At 36.7% G+C, this 4208-nt stretch overlaps 1 pseudogene; it reads left to right on the plus strand.

The window, feature by feature from the left end:
- Window positions 1-509: 509 nt before the first annotated feature.
- On the plus strand, window positions 510-1073 carry LOC116589295 (annotated as a pseudogene).
- The last annotated feature ends 3135 nt before the right edge of the window (window positions 1074-4208 follow it).

The following is a 4208-nucleotide window of genomic DNA, read 5'->3' on the forward strand; positions in this document are numbered from 1 at the left end:
GAGTCTTGGTATAATAAATGTCTAGAACTGCAGTTAAATTAGTTAAGATAGCACTTTTTGTATATTAAAGAATCCTAAATAAGAGTTTGCATCTGACACTAACTAACTCTGTCAACTTATGAGCCAAATCAATTGTTTGATTTGTACTCCATGGTGAACCAACATTTCTCTGCACCTATGGAGTATAATTAGGGGTAATAAAATCCTCTCTTCAAGGGTTGTTTTATGGTTTTGAAGAGGCTGAACACACATTGATGGATTATGAAATATTCAACAGAGAATATAAATAAGTACATATTAGTGTTGTTGTTTTTTTTTTCTGGACTAAAAAGGCTGAGAAGCAATGTAGCACACAGGATACTAACAAAGATTATTCTTGCTCTGGAAAAATTCACGCTTTCATGAGAAAAAAACAACAACAACAAATGGAACACAACTGCAAAGCAATAGGAAAATTGCTAAAATAGGAGTAGAAATCACTATTCCTAAATCTCCCGGGAATCACTTAAATACTGAGTGATGTGCAACTGATTAAGACTGGAGACAAAATGGGAACCAGCAAAGCTATCCTACTGAACATTTCCCCCTTCTCCTTTGGGCTGATCATCCAGCAGGTGTTTGAAGATGGCAGCATCTATGACCCTGAAGTGCTTGACATCAAGGAGGAAGATGCATTCTCAGTTCCTTGAGGGTGTTTGCCATGTTGCTAGTGTACATTAGCAGATTGGTTATTCTGCTGTTGCATCCATACCCTGTTCGATTATCTGTGGATACAAATGGGTTCTGCCTTTGTGGACGCTGATACACATGCTCAACTTGCTGAACAGATCATGATCTTCTTGGCTGATCCACCTGCTTTTGTGGCTGCCACTCCTGTGGCCACTGCCACCATAGCTTCTCCTGCAGCTGCTTCTGCTGCTGCTGCTGTCCCAGGCAAGGCTGAAATGAAAGAAGAGTCAGAGGAATCAGGTGAGGATGTGGGATTTGGTCTCTTTGACCCATCACCAATAAAGCAACCAACTCAGTCGGCTTTATTTGTGAGGCAAGGAAATAAAGGCTTACTTCTCTTTTAAAAAATGAACTCTAGATGTGTAAGTAGTACAAGGCAATAAATGAGAATAATTAGATGACATGTTTAGAAATAGATAAAACAAAACAAAGATCCTCTGAGGAAAAGTAAGTGGACAATTGCTTAAAGTAGAGAGTTGAAGAAAGAGTAGTGGAAGATTTTATTAACAATTCTGGTAGGGCGAGAACACAAAGAACCTTGGCAGAGTGGTTAAAAAGGAATTTGGGGGGGGGTGCATCTGGGTACCTCAGTCAGTTAAGCATCTGACTCTTGATTTTGGCTCAGGTCATGATCTCAAAGTTGTGAGATAGAGCCAGCGCCATGTTGGGCTGTGTTGGGCATGGAGCCAGCTTAAGATTCTCTCTCTCTCCTTCTCACTCTGGCCCTCCCCCACCGCTCTAATTTTTTTTTTTTTAAAGAGATTTTTTCCCCTTGAGGAAATAATCTTTCCTTCATAGTTGTGTAAAAAGATGCAATTTTTTTCATTAAAATAGAAATATTCTCAAAAGTTAGATAATCAGAAAATATTAGCTACTTAAAACAAGGTTCTTATTTCTGGGAAAGTTTATTTTAAATACCAAAAATGGTAAGAGTATATCTGTTTAAAGAATAAGTAAAAGAGGTAGTTCAAAGTCACATGCTGTGGAAAGAGATTTTATATTCTTTCTTTACTATTTATAAGAAAAATATATATATATGAATGTTCCCAAGTTGATAAGAAAAGTTTCCTGTTGAGAAAAGAGAAGGAGCTTTGTTAAGTTGTTTCTTCTACAGAAAATTGAAAGAGCAGAAGTTGAGTTGCTATTGAGTTTTTTCACTAAAATTTGACTGTGACTCATCCCTCTGTCCTGGCCCTGGGTCAAGAATTAAAATCAGATAGAATCCTCATAGTCTCTTTTAATTGAGGTCCAGAAATCATTCAAGTAAAAATTCAAGTAAACAATGAAATTGTATTTGTGTGTATTTTTTTTTAAGATTTTATTGATTTATTTGACAAAGAGAGAGATCACAAGTAGGCAGAGAGAGAGGAAGGGAAACAGGCTCCCTGCCTACCAGCGAAGCCCGATGTGGGGCTCCATCCCAGGACCCCGGGATTATGACCTGAGCAAAAGGCAGAGACCTTAACCCACTGAGCCACCCAGGCACCCCTGTATTTGTGTTTTGTGGGCAACTGCTCTGTCAAAGGTGCCAGGTCAAGACTGGAGGCAAGATAGCAGTAAAATTGTGACCTAATTCATGGGGAAAATAATAAGAATGTAAGATAAAGAGAAGATTGCTTGAACAAAAATATTTAACATTTATTAAAAGATTATTATATGCAAGGATAGTCTAAGTGAGTTACAAATAATTTGGACAAGGTTGTACACATTTAATAAAACTGAGATTGGAACCCCTGCTGTCTGATTCCAGACATGTACCACTAACCACTGAACTGAGCTGTTTCTAAACGTAGAATGGATTGAAAGAGCTTTTATTTTTTCTTTTAAAGAGATGCTATTAAAAAAACACAAAATTTTATGATTAGAAATTTGAAATAAAAAAGTCTAGTGACTTTGGCAAAATTATTGCCTTATGAGTATAAGAGACATTTGTTTCAATTGTGATATCTACTGTTTAATATTCCAGCAGCCTTCTCTCAACTATTTAACTTTTAAATTTCTCTAATTCTCAGTCATATCATCTGTAAAACTGGGATAATAAAACACTTATTTTGTTGAGATTAGTGTGTGTGTGTTTGTGTGTGTAGGTGTGTGTTGAATATTAGCTCATAGAACACATGTGTATGGCATATGATGCGGCTACTGTTTGGTGATTCGAAGCCTGGATAGTAGAATAAATTATGGCATTATTTTAGAATATATAAAATGGAGAAAGAAAATGTATTGGAGAAGAAATTGAGATGTTCACAGGCATAGTAAATTATTTAATATTTTATTTGTTTAAATTGTGAACAAATTCCTCCTCATGAGAGAGGAAAAAAACAAGGAAACACATCAAACAAAAAAGCAAGACATTAATGAAAGTAGAATTCAAACAATCATTTTAAAGCACACTCCAGTTTCTCTTTTAACCTGAAAAAGCTGGGACCTGGGAAGGATGGGACGTATTATAAAATAGACTTTGTTGATATTGGGATTGGTGCAAAGAATGAATCTCATAAAGTAGAAACAAGGGGTGCCTGGGTAACTCAGTCCTTAAGCATCTGCCTTCGGTTCAAGTCATCATCCCAGGGTCCTGGAATTGAGCCCTGCATCGGGCTCTCTATTCAGCCAGAAGCCTGCTTCTCCCTCTCCCACTGCACCTGCTTGTGTTCCCTCTCTCATTGTGTCTCTTTCTGTCAAATAAATAAATAAATAAAATCTTAAAAAGAAATATTAGCTCCTTATTATTGTTAAAACAAATGACCACACATTTATAGGTTTGAAACCACACAAATTTATTATCTCTTAGTTCGGGAGGTCAGAAGTCTAAAATAGTTTCACAAGGCTGCTCCCTTCTAGAGGCCTTAGGATAGAATCTGTTTTCTTGCCTTTTTCAGTCTTAAAGGTCACCTACATTCCTTGTTCATTGATACTTCTTCCATATTCAAAGTCAACACCGTGACAGCTTTTAATGTGTCCCTTTCTCTCTCTGTCCCTCTGCTTCCAGTGTCACATTGTCTTCTGTGTGTTTAAGACTCTTTAGCCCCTTTCTTACAAGGATCTTTGTGATTATAATGGGCTCACTTGGATAATCTAGATAACCTTCCCATCTCAAGATCCTCAATCACATCTAAAAAGTCCCTTTGCCAGATGTGGTTATTTATTCACATTCCCAAACATTATGGAGGGGTCATTATTCAGCCTACCACAACAGGGGACTAAAAGTTTTAGTATACATGTGATGTATGTAAATAAATAAATAAAGTTAGATCTATAGTGCTTGCTACATGAAGGGAAAAGCTCCTCAGAGAATCCATGAAATTTCTTGTTTGCTTGTTTGTTTGTTTGTTTCTTTCTTTCTTTCCTACTTCTTTTTCTTTTTCTTTCTTAGAGTCTATGAAATACCTTAAAATGAGAGAAGTTATGTAAGGATATATAGATGGTGTTTGGGAGCCTTAAGGAATTTTTGATAATTTGTAAACTGAGCAGGTGGCTGG

This window comes from Mustela erminea, chromosome 4 (assembly GCF_009829155.1).
Source record: "Mustela erminea isolate mMusErm1 chromosome 4, mMusErm1.Pri, whole genome shotgun sequence".
In the NCBI taxonomy this organism is placed as follows: Eukaryota; Metazoa; Chordata; class Mammalia; order Carnivora; family Mustelidae; genus Mustela; species Mustela erminea.